Source organism: Otolemur garnettii, unplaced genomic scaffold, assembly GCF_000181295.1.
Source record: "Otolemur garnettii isolate 467f Iridium unplaced genomic scaffold, OtoGar3 scaffold00144, whole genome shotgun sequence".
NCBI classification, from domain to species: Eukaryota; Metazoa; Chordata; class Mammalia; order Primates; family Galagidae; genus Otolemur; species Otolemur garnettii.
In genome coordinates, this window is record NW_003852539.1 from 2490554 (window position 1) to 2502674 (window position 12121).

The 12121-nt window shown below is 41.8% G+C and overlaps 1 protein-coding gene across 1 annotated transcript in view; it reads right to left on the bottom strand.

The window, feature by feature from the left end:
- ZNF684 (zinc finger protein 684) overlaps positions 1-7293 on the bottom strand; it is a 17400-nt gene extending 10107 nt beyond the window's left edge. Inside the window, exons 1-2 of the mRNA XM_012810865.2 lie at positions 7240-7293; positions 5872-5912 (exon numbers count right to left, since the gene is read on the bottom strand). The gene's annotated coding sequence lies outside the window, so the exon portion shown is untranslated. The remainder of the gene's footprint in view (positions 1-5871; positions 5913-7239) is intronic.
- Positions 7294-12121: the final 4828 nt, after the last annotated feature.

A 12121-nucleotide genomic window follows, 5' to 3' on the forward strand; every position in this document is an offset into this window, starting at 1 on the left:
GACTCGCTTGAGCCCAGGAATTGGAGGTTGCTGTGAGCTGTGATGCCATGGCACTCTACCCAGGGGGACAGCTTGAGGCTCTGTCTCAAAAAAAAAGGAAAATATTGAACTAGTGCCAGAACAATTTATTTGGGGAAAGAAAAGTCTTTTCCACGTGGAGGAGGGGCGGTGGCATGGGCAGCTCCGGCTCCCGTGCCGAGAAAGTCCTGCTCCGAGAGCTGGGAGTATCTGGAGGCGCGCTTGGTGCAGTCGGGAAGCCAGGCTTATATTAAAAAAAAAAGTCTTTTCCACAAATGGTGCTGAGACAAATGGGTATCTACACAAACAAGAATTAAACTGTACTCCCTACTCACTTCACATCAAACACAAAAATGAACTAAAATGGATCAGAAACCTAAATGTAAGAAATAATGGTATCAAACTCTTAGAAGAAAACAGGGACCTTGGATTAGGCAGTAGTTTCTTAAATAGGACAGAAAAAGTGGAACTAGCAAAAGAAAAATTGGAATTCATCAAAATGAAAAACATTTGTGCTCCACAGTCACCAAGAAGGTGGAAGAAAACCCACAGAATGGGAGAAAACCATGTATCTGAGAAGAAGCTCGCACCTAGAATATATAAAGAACTCCTACAATTGAACAATAAACAGAAAATCCAATTTTAAAATGGACAAAGGATATGAACAGACATTTCTCTGAAGATATATATGTTGTGTGTGTGTTTGTATGTAAGAAAAGATGCTCAGCACCATCAGTCCTTAGTGAAATGCAAATCAAAACCATAATGAGATAATACTTCACACCCACAAGGACAGCTAAAAATCAAATGTAGACAATGACAAATGTTTGCAAAGCTGTGGAGAAACAGACCCTCTTGTACACTGCTGGTGGGACTGTAAAACAGTGCAGCAAACATGGAAAATGGTTCAGCACTTCCTCAAAATGTTAAACATAAGAGTAATAATATGAGTCAGAAATTCTATCTTCTGTTTTTTGTTTGTTTTTGTTTTGTTTTCTGAGACAGAGTCTCAAGCTGTCACCCTGGGTAGAGTGCCATGGTGTCATAGCTCACAACAACCTCCAACTCTTGGGCTCAAGCAATCCTCTTGTCTCAGTTTTTCTATGTTTTAGTAGAGCTGGGGTCTCGCTTTTTGTTCAGGCTGATCACGAACTCCTGAGCTCAAGCAATCCACCTGCCTCAGCCTCCCAGAGTCCTAGGATTACAGGTGTGAGCCACCATGCCTGGCCAATGACTCAGAAATTCTACTCCTAGGTAGAATTTCTACCCAAGAGAATTCAAAATATTTGTCTACCCAAAAACCCATAAGCAAATGGTCATAGCATAATCATTCACAGTAGCCAAAAAAGTAGGAAAAAAATCTGCTGTCCGTGAACAAATGAATTTTAAAAATGCAGTATAACCACATGGTGGAATATTATTTGGCAATAAAAAGGAACAAACTATTCATCTACAATATGGATCAATCTTAAAAATATTGCACTGGCAGCCAGGGAGGCCAAAGCGGGTGGATTGCTTAAGCTCAGGAGTTCAAGACAAGCCTGGACAAAAGCAGGATCATGTCTCTATTTACTCTATTTTAGTAAAAATAGAAAAAACTGAGGCAAGAGGATCACTTGAGCCCAAGAGTTGGAGGGTGCAGTGACTTAGGAGGCCATGGCACTCCACCCAGGGCGACAGCTTGAGACAATGTCTCAAAAAAAAAAAAAATTGCACTGGGTGAAAGAAGTCAGTCACAAAGGATTACCTATTGTATGGACCCATTTTTATGAAATGTTCAGGATAGAAAAGCCATAGAAACAGAACTAGATTAGGGTTCCAGGAAGGGAGGAATGGGGAGGGATGGCTAATGGATAGGGTGTTTGTTTGGGGGGAAATGAAAATGTTCTAAAATTTGGTAGTGGTGATGGCTGTACAATTCTGTATATACTAAAAGCCACTGAATTATATACACTTTAACTGACTTACTTTTTGTAATATGTGAATTGTATTTCTCTTTTTTTTTTTTTTTTAAGAGACAGAGTCTCACTCTGTTGCCCTCGGTAGAGTACCATGGCATCACAGCTCACAGCAACCTCCAGCTAGCTCCTGGGCTTAGGTGATTCTCTTGCCTCAGCCTCCAGAGTAGCTGGGACTACAGGCACCTGCCACCACACCCAGCTATTTTTTGTTGTTGTTGTTGCTGCAGTTTGGCCAGGGCTGGGTTTGAACCTACCACCCTCAGTATATAGGGCTGGCTCCCTACTCACTGAGCCACAGGTGCTGCCCTGTGAATTGTATTTCAATGAAGCTATTTAACTATATCACATATATATTCTTCATTTATTCATATTTAATGAGAACCTACCAATCTTGTATTAGTGATTTTAGAAGGAATAAAGATATTACTGTTCTCAGAGATCTTATACTCCATTAGACTGTACAAAGTAAAGTACAATAAGAGGTTATACAGACTATAAAGTTTACATGCCAGATGCACAAAGTAAAATAAAACAAGATCACCTGGATTTTTTTTTAAGCCAGAACCTCAAGCTGTCGCCCTGGGTAGAGTGCCATGGCATCACAGGAACCTCAAACTCCTGTGCTCAAGGAATTCTCTTGCCTCTGCCTCCCAAGTAGCTGGGACTATAGTAACCCACCACAATGCCCACTATTTTTTGGTTGCAGCCTTTATTGTTGTCTGGCAGGCTGGGCTGGACTGGAACCCGTCAGCTCTGGTGTATGTGGCTGACGCCTTAGCCGCTTGAGACACAGGCACCGAGCCAAAACACTGGATTTTTTACGTGATAAAACATACCCTCTCAAATGTAGAGCTAAAATCATGTTTAATGGATAGTAAAAGCCCTGAATTTAAAGGCATGCAGTTGCATATCTAGCACAAAAGAGATAGTTAAAACCATATAAAGAAGGGATCAGGAAACTACAGCCCATGGACTGGCCTTCTTGTAGGAGGCACCTGTGACACCTCTGGCAATGACAGACTGGGGAAAGGATTTAACATCATCGGCTCTTGTTAGCGAGACACATGACAGCACGAAAGTATGTATATCATTAGTTAGCAGTCTCCGCACCTGTGGCTAGGTGGTCATGGGATTACTTCTATAAATAGCTTCGGGAGAAGTTAGCAGGGGTTCCTCCTTTGGCTCAGCTTCTCGCTTGGAGGAGGACGCCTGAGAGGTGCTTCCCTACTAAGACTGCTGCTGAGATGCTCACTCCTGTGACTTCTAAGGTGGTTCAGTACCTGAGGCCTGAACGAGACCTACCCCAAGTAAGCTGGCGCAGCAGCACACATCCAGAAAGTTGAGTGGGCTGGGTCGGAAACCTAGTGTTCTGGCTCTGACAAGGCCCTGGGTCGGGCCGGAGTCACGCCCTCACGGCCCCAACACCCTCTGTTTTTGTAAATAAAATGCTATTGGAATATTGTCATACCCATTCATTTACTTCAGCTGCAAGGACAGCATTGAGGATTTATCCTAGGAGTACATAGATAAAACAAATAACAGCCCCCCCCCATATATGATAATAGTACACGAGGAAATGGTAAAACACTGGGAACATTTCCATTAAAACTGGGACAAACAACCCAACAAACAAACAACCATAAAACACCAAAAAGTAAATTGGGACAAAGCAATTACAGTTGACTTTAGACAACATGGGTTAGAACTACACAAGTCCACTTATCCTCAGATTTTTTTTAGTAAAAACAGTAGGCCTTCCACTTGCAGATTTTACCTTTGCAACCAAATGCAGATCAAAAACATAGTATTCTCAGGATGCAAATCCAAGAATATGGAGGGCCAGGCGGCACCTGTGGCTCAAAGGAGTAGGGCACTGGCCCCATATGCCCGGAGGTGGTGGGTTCAAACCCAGCCCCGGCCAAAAATGGCAAAAAAAAAAAAAAATATGGAGGGCCAACTTTTTGTATCCTTGGATTCCACAGCGCCAACTTCAGGACTTAAGTTTGCACAGATTTGGGTATCTGTAGGGGTCCTGGAACCAGTTCCCCTTGGATACCAAGGGATGTCTGTACATTCAAAATTGTAATTACTAGAAGTCCTGGCCATTGCAGTTAAGACAAGAAAAACATGGAGGGAGATATAAATATTGGGCAGGAAGGGACAAAGCTCCATTTGAAGAATATATCATTATCTACCCAGAAAATCTAATAAATAACTAAAAAACTCTTTTTTTTTTGAGACAGAGTCTCAAGCTATTGCCCTGGGTAGAGTGCCATGGTGTCACAGCTCATAGCAACCTTAAGCTTTTGGGCTTAAGCGAGTCTCTTGCCTCAGCCTCCCAAGTAGCTAGGACTATAGGCGCCCGCCACAATGCCTGGCTATTTTTTGGTTATAGTTGTCATTGTTGTTTGGCAAGCCTGGGCTGGATTCAAACCCGCCAGCTCCAGTGTATGTGGCTGGCGCCCTAGCGGCTTGAACTACAGGAACTGAACCAAAAAACTCTTGAACCTAATAAGAGTTCTGTAAGTTGACTAGATATAAAATCAACATAGGGAAATCTATGGCCAAGTGTGATGGCTCATGCCTATAATAGTAGCACTTCAGAAGGCTGAGGTAGGAGGATTGCTTGAGGCCAGGAGTTTGAGATCAGCCTAAGCAACATAATAAGACCCTGTCTCTACAAAAAAATTTAAAAATTAGCCTGTAATCCCAACTACTCTGGAGGCTGAGGTAGAAAGATCTCTTAAGCCAAGGAGTTTGAGGTGGCAGTAAGCTATAACGATGCCACTGCACTCCAGCTTAGGGAACTGAGTAAGACATTATCGCAAAAAACAATAAAGAAAGAGACAAGATAGCTGGAGACTCTGGAAAAGGTACAAGGTTTACTTATGGATCCATATGGCCATTATAAAGGCTTATAAACTGAGTTCATTTAGAGCTGGTTAACACTATATTCTCTGCTTACTCTGGAACACTCTAAGAAAGTCATAGGAAACCTGGTATATTTATCACAGGCTATTACTGTGCTTTTTTCTTTTTTGAAACAAGGTCTATAGTACAGTAGCAGGCTCACAGTTGAAGGTGACCTCAAACTCTTGGGCTCAAGTAATCCTCCAGCTTGTGCCCCCTGAGTATCTGGGACACAGGTATATCCCATCAGGCTTGGATAATTTGTTTTTTATAGACATAGAGTCTCACTATGTTGCTGAAGTTGGTCACAAACTCTTGGTCTCAAAAGTCAGCCTCCCAAAGTGCTGGGATTTCAGGTATGAGCTACCATTCCCAGCTGGGAGTGTTTTTCTAACATTACCTATACAGAAAAACAATCTTACTGGAAAATTATTTTCCTTTATCCATATGGACAATACCAATACTTAAACTGGCTAGCTATCCATTTACTATGATTTCCAGGAAGACTAAGTACACATTTGCAGCTCAAATTTATTCCAACATTGTACAATCCCTCCCTATAATTTGGATATCAATTTATTAACTTTTTTTTTTTGAGACAGAGTCTCACTTTGTTGCCCTCAGTAGAGTGCTATGGTGTCATAGTTCACAGCAACCTCAAACACTTGGGCTCAGCTGATTGATTCTCTTGCCTCAGCCTCCCAAGTAGCTGGGACTACAGGCACCTACCACAACACCTGGCTATCTTTAGAGATGAGGTCTCACTCTGGGTCAGGCTGGTTTCAAATCTGTGATCTCAGGCAATCCACCTGCCTTGGCTTCCCAAGTGCTAGGATTACAGGCGTGATCCACTGTACCCAGCCTAACTTTCTAAATTTTCTTTTGGCTCTAATATTCCATCCCATCTATATTTTCCTTTACTGTACTATTCCTTTTATCATATGGATTTGAGAGAGATTTAAATGATAGATGGATGCCTTACCTGCAAATTGATCTTTTTTTCTGCAGCTCTTGGACAGAGATCTATGAAAGTAGAAATGGAGAGAACAGAAAAACCTGAGACACCAGGACTGCAACATAGAATGCTGTTCTATCAGGCCAGAAGCACCACATTGCTGCCTCAGAAAATGCCAGCTAGTGGGAGAATGATATTTCGAGCAAGTCAGGAAAGTCCATGTTCCATAAGGACAAATCTCTATTTGTGATCCTGTTGCAAATATACAGAACTCAGAAAAGGATGTTGGCATTCCTATCTTACTGCTCTAACATCAAAGTGTTAACTTTTGAACCAGTCATTTTTTTTTTTTCTCCCAGAAATTTATCCTAAGGAAATAATGAATGAGTAAAAAAGCCACAAGCCTGATCTTTGGAATTCAGTAGGTACAGAAATTCTTCCTTCTGTGATTTTCTGGTTTCTGTTCTGCAGGTGGCATAAAAGATCTCAAATTAGATTGGGCTCTCTTGAAAGGGCTGGGTTCAGGGACATTTTTATTTTTTAAAGCTGGAGCCTTTAGTTTAGACTCCAAATCTGTTTCTGTCTCTCTCAAAACTCATCATCTCCTATGAGCTTAGTCTGGGCGTTTTGAAATTCTAACCAGCACTGCCAGGGCCCCAGAAAGGCTAAAATGGGCAAGAGAGACTCACAGCTTCATTTACTCCAGCTTCACTGGAGATCTGCAGATACACCAAGAGACCCTAAGTAATCACCACCAATTGAAATTTATGTAGCTTTTACTTTAAAAGAAGAATAAATCCAACACTGTTTTATGAAGGAGTGTGACGTGGGGAAAAAAGAAATTTGAAGAAAACGTATCTGGGATAGAGTCTCAGCTCTCCCACATACTAAGCTGTGTGCCTGTGGGCAAGTAACTCCACCTCTTTCAGCTTCAATCAATTCATATGCAAAATAGCGATAGCATTTATTGCAGATGATTGAGGTGAGAATACCTTAAAAATGCATAGCATTTTCTCTAAAAATACTTTCTTCTTGGATCCCTTTAAGTGTCTTAAAATTTCCTATCGCAGGCTCTAGTAGGGCCATCTGTGCTCTCAGAACCAGGAAAGGTACAGTTAGATGCACAGACTCCTACACAGTGCCCTTTACCTACAAGAGAGGAATGCAAATGGAGCCCCACAGGGGTTCTGAGAACCTACCCAGAGCTAGAGTTGGGAGTCCTATTCTTGCCTTCTCCGAAGACCCAAGAGTTAGAAAAGGATCCACATCCCCAAACCTAAAGTCACCGCACTAGAGGATGTAAGATTTTTCTTTGGTGGGGTAAACAAATCCATAGTCATTCCTGCCTTTCTCCCTGCCTTTCTCGTACGTCCCCCGAGTCTGGAAAAGCCATACCTGCCACCTTGTCACGGCCTCATTCTCAGCACTGGCTGCAAGCCTAGAATCAGGTTACAGCCTAGTCCGGAGACTAAAGAAGCAGCAACTCCCTGGACTTCACCAGCCACAGGTCTGAAAGCAAAAATACCGGCTTCCGTCTACTGCGCATGTGTGGAAGTACCTGGAGTGCCCGGTCTCCTACCGGGTGCAGGTCTTCCGGCAAAGACCACGTTTCCCACAAGGCTCCTTTCCGGAAGGCGTCTACACTTTTTCCTCTTTTATGGGCGGTTCTGGAGTTGGTATCTCTGGGGCTGACGCTCATGTATGAGAAGGATATATAAAATCATTTTCATTTGAAAGGATAGCCATCAGAATTTTTAAGTACTGGAAAGTCAAAATCAGCTACGTAGTGTTTCTGTAAGGATGGTCGTGTTCATAGTGAAATAATAAGAAAAAATTATTAACTCATAGTTGTTGTTGTTTTTTTTTTTTTAGATAGTCTCACTTTGTAGCCCTATGTAGAGTGCGGCGACTTCACAGCTCAAGCAACCTCAAACTCCTGGGCTCAAGCGATTCTCTTGCCTCAGCCTCCCATGGAGCTGGGATGATAGGCGCCTGTTGTGCCCAAGTTACAAGGTCCCCCATAAATTACTCTGAGACTGCTACGATGCAAGAGGTGGTTTTATTATCAGACTCGAGTCAGGGCCTTCTACTCTTCCTGTCGCAGCAGAAGAGCAGAAGAGCCCTGATTCTAAAATGGAAGGGTGTTTTAAGGGGTACAGAAAGAAAGAAGGGAGGGGTAGTACTTGTCTTAAGCTGATTGGTCTGGGTAGATGTTGTACAAGGGGGCAAGTTACCGGACGTGTGCACAGTGGAGCGAAGACAAAGAAAAGGAGAGGGGGTTACTCTTCTCTGTTATGCAGCTTCTCTAAGTATAGCGTAGGGAGTAAACACAATGTCCTTGAGATGCAGGTGCAGCCTGAAGCTCTGGGTATGGGCAGTTTAGGAAGTAGTTAAAATAAAGTTAGTTTTGGCCCTTACAGGGCCCACCACAACTCCCGGCTATTTTTAGAGACGGGGGTCTCGCTCTGGCTCAGGCTGGTCTCAAACCTGTGAGCTCAGGTAATCCACCTGCCTCGGCCTCCCAAGTGCTGGGATTACAGGCGTGAGCCACTCCGCCCCGTAACTCATAGTTTTTAATTAAGGATTAAAATCTGTCTCTCTGCCTGCTTTCTCTTGCCAGCAGCCCCCTGCCCCAACCCTAGTGGATTTCTGTTTTCACAAACCATTGTAAACTCTTTCTCTTTACATTTCCCCAGCTCCTTTGTCTTTCAAACTTTGTTACTTTAAGTCTCAAGTGATTCCTCCTGAGTATCTTGGAGGAACAACGGAATATGAACAATTAGGCCTCAGGATTGGGAACATCTAGAAAAATGTCTGTCTTCAACCTTGTAGGAGGAAAAACAGACACAACATTCACATTACTTTTGTCCCCCCTAAATTCAGCAACCCAGTGGACCGCGGGGTAGGTTTTTTCCTTTCTTTGAAATGTCCAACCTTTTCTTCATGTCTTTTTCTCTCTTCTCTCTCTTCCACTCACCCCAATCTTCCTCTCTCGCACTCTCTGCTCTCTTCTTTCTCATCTCTTCCCCCTTCCCTCTCTCTAATATAAAATAAACTTAGGCTTTCTTAGTACCAACTGAGCTTTTTTCCCTCCCAGCCTATCAGTCCTTGAGGGAAGAAAGGATAGAATCCAGTACATAATCATAGGGAGCAGTAATAAGAATATGGACAATTCATCCACTGAAATAAAAGAGAAGGCAGAGTATATGTAGTGTAACTGCACATGCAGATAAGCAGACAAATATGGTGGTAAGAGAATGAAGATCCCCTCTTCTTGTTACCAAACCCACAAAGAGGTTAAGCCTAAGTCCTGTCACTCATTGCACAAAGAGGCCATTAGTTAGACAAGGAAGATCACCAAGCAAGAAGATTTTTTTTTTTTTTTTAGAGACAGAGTCTCACTTTATTGCCCTTGGTAGAGTGCTGTGGCATCACAGCTCACAGCAAACTCCAACTCCTGGGCTTAGGTGATTCTTTTGCCTCAGCCTCCCAAGTAGCTGGGACTACAGGCACCCACTACAATGCCCAGCTATTTTTTGTTGTAGTTTGGCCAGGGCCAGGTTCGAACCCATAATCCTTGGTATATGGGACCAGTGCCCTACCCACTGAGCCACAGGTTCCACCCAGGAAGAAAATTTTAATGCAAAAGTGTGAGGAGAATGGGAGAAATAGTCTCAAATCCATCTCTCTGACCAACTAAGGGCAAGGGCTTTTATAGTGGATTGTGGAATCCAGGTCAAGTTGTATGGGGTTTGAAGTCACAGGGTCTTTGCATGGTCTGATTCAAGAATCAGCTGTTGGTAATAGATGGTGAGTCCTGTGAAGAGGCTACTTAAGTCTAGTTTTTAGGCTTGACTGGTAAAGTCTAAAGGAGCAAAAAAATAACTTAGGGAGAGGGTAATTTTGCAAGGCTAAATCTGAATGCTTCTATTTTCTCAGTGAATTAGGAAGCTGAAAGTGAAGATGGGGAGAAAGTATTGAAGGTTTGAGAAGAGAAAATAAGTACTATCAGGGTTATGCTGGCCTCATAGAATGAGTTAGGAAGAGCTCCCACTGCTTGAGTTTTTTGAAATAGTTTGCGAAGAACTGGTATCAATTCTTCTTTAAAGGTTTGGGTAGAATTCAACAGTGAAACCATCCAGTCTTGGAATTTTCAATAATTAGGTATAGAAGGAAAGTGCCTCAATACAATAAAGACCATATATAACAAACTTCACCCACGCTGAAGCATAGTGCCTCAATCATAGCTCACTATAACTTCAAATTCCCTGCACTCAAGAAAATCTCCTTGATTTCTTTTTTCTTTCTTACTTTCTTTTTTTTCCTTTCTTTCTTTTTTTTTTTTTGCAGTTTTTGGCTGGGACTGGGCTTGAACCTACTGCCCCTGGCATATGGGACTAGCATCCTACTCCTTGAGCCACAGGCGTGGCTCTCCTTTTTTTTTTTTTTTTTTTTTGAGACAGAGTCTCACTTTGATGTCACAGCTCACAACAACTTCAAACTCTAGGGCTCAAGTGATTCTCTTGCCTCAGCCTCCCAAGTAGCTGGGACTACAGGTGCCCACCACAACGACTGGCTATATTTTTTTAGAGATGAGGTCTTGCTTTTGCTCAGGTTGGTCTTCAAATTGTGAGCTCAGGAAATCTACCCACCCCAGCCTCCCAGAGCACTAGGATTACAGGTGTGAGCCACCATGCCTGGCCTCTCCTTGATTGCTTTTTAGCTAGCTGTTCATTGTTTGTGTATAGAAGCACTACTGATTTTTATATGTTGACTCTGTATCTTGCAACTGTGCTGATTTTGTTTATTGGTTCTAAAAATTTTTTTCAGGGCAGGGCATATGGCTCATGCCTGTAATTCCAGAACTTCAGGAGGCTAAGATGGAAGGATCACTTGAGTCAGGAGTTCAAACCAGATTGGGCAGCTGGGTATGATGGCACAGGAGAATTGTTTGAACCCAGGGAGTTTCAGGTTATAATGAGCTATGATTGGGCCACTGCACTTCATCCTGGGTAACAGAGTGGGATCCTATCTCTAAAAGACAAAAAGATTTTTGGTAGAATCTTCAGGTTCCATATATAAGATCATATCATCTATAAACAGGGACAATTTGACTTCTTCTTTTCTAATTTGGATGACCTTCCTTTCTTTTGCCTAATTGATCTGCTAGAACATCCAGTACTATGTTGGATAAGAGTGGTAAAAGTGGGCATCCTTGCCTTGTCCCAGTTCTTAGTGGAAAAATATTTTAGCTTTTACCTATTCAGTGTGATATTAGCTGCGAGTTTGTCACATATGGAATTTATGGTATTGAGACACTTTCCTTCTGTACCAAACTTAATGAATTTGTTCTTATCATGAAGGGATGTTGAATTTTATCCAGTGATTTTTCTGCATCATTTGAGATGATTCTCTGGTTTTGTCATTCTGTTGATGTGATGTACCATGTTTATTGATTTGCATAGGTTGAATTATCCTTGCATTCCAGGGATAAATCTTATTTGGTCATGGTATATTACCTTTTTGATATATTATTGGATTCAGTTTGCTAGCATTTCATTGAGGATTTTTGTATCATATTAACAAGGGATATTGGCCTGCAGTTTTCTTTTTTGTTGTACCCTTATCTTGTTTTGCTATCAGGGTTTTGCTGGCCACACAGAATGACTTAGGAAGAGCTCCCACTGTTTGGGTTTTCTGGAATAGTTTGAGAACTGGTATCAATTCTTGAAAGGTTTGGGTAGAATATAGCAGTGAAACCATCTAGTCTTGGACTTTGCTTTGTTTAGGAGACATTTTATTTCTAATTCCATCTGGTTACATGTTATTGATCTGTTCCAGCTTTCTATTTCTTCTTGGTTCAATCTTGGTATATATTCAGGAATTTATCTGCTTCCTCTAGGCTTTCAAATCTATTGGCATAGAGTTGTTTGGAGTAGTCTCTAATGATCCTTTGCATTTCTTTGGTATTTGTTGTGACATCTCCTTTTTACTTCTGATTTTACTTATTTGGGTTTTCTTTTGTGTCTTAGTCTGGCTAATGATTTGTTAATTTTGTTCATCTTTTAAAAAACAACATTTTGTTTCATTGATCGTTTGTATTTTTACTCTTTTTATTTTTATTTTATTTTTGAGACAAAGTCTCACTTTGTCACCCTTGTAGCTGAGCCACATTAAAGGCTGCCATAACTTTGTTCTTGATTGAAACTGTCTCAAGGTCTTCAGGAAGGGATATTCCTTTGAAGACCCTCTGGAGAGATTAGAAGAACTAATCTAG